We start from the raw sequence: 670 nt of genomic DNA, 5'->3' as shown, positions 1-670 counted from the left end.
TTCCATGTGGAGTTGGGGGTCCACGACCCCTGGCCAGGGCCCACCCAAGGCTGACGGATGCAGCCCAGAGGCGGGAGCCACCCCCGCCCGCCTAGAGGCTGTGGGGTTCGGCGGACACTCTGGGGAGACCTGCCCACCTTCCCAGCCCTGGCCTCCCCGCCCTGCTGCGCGGGGTGTGCCTGCTGGTGCTCGCGGGGTCCCCAGCCTGGCCCGCCACAGGGAGCAGCAGCGGCCCTGGACGGCGGCAGACGGTCGCCGTCCTGCCTGAGGGTCCAGAGCGAAGGGGCGGCGGCCCGGACCCCGCGGCCACACGTGTCGGAATCCACACGGTGCGGCCATGCTGCGGACGGCGGGGCCAGCGAGGACGGTGGTGACCGGGCCGAGCCCGTGCCCGTCAGTAGGGCGGTGAGTAAGTGAGGGCCCGGCAAGCCCAGCTCCGGGCTGCCGCGGGGATTTCGGAGCGAGGATTTATGTTTATTGACTTGGAAGGAAGCTTGTGACATATTGTTGGGTGAGAAATACAGCATATATCATATGATTCCAATTATGTGCAATTATATTCATAGATCTCCCTTTCCCTGAGCGCAGAGAGAAATGTCAGGAAGGCAGATGGGAGATTCGGCTAGCCGGGTGGGTTTTGCGTTTTTCTTTGGGCTCATCTGGCTTTTTT

The sequence above is a fragment of the Condylura cristata genome, unplaced genomic scaffold (genome assembly GCF_000260355.1).
Source record: "Condylura cristata isolate star-nosed mole 26May11 unplaced genomic scaffold, ConCri1.0 scaffold00032, whole genome shotgun sequence".
NCBI lineage: Eukaryota > Metazoa > Chordata > Mammalia > Eulipotyphla > Talpidae > Condylura > Condylura cristata.
Note: the sequence above shows the minus strand (reverse complement) of the source record.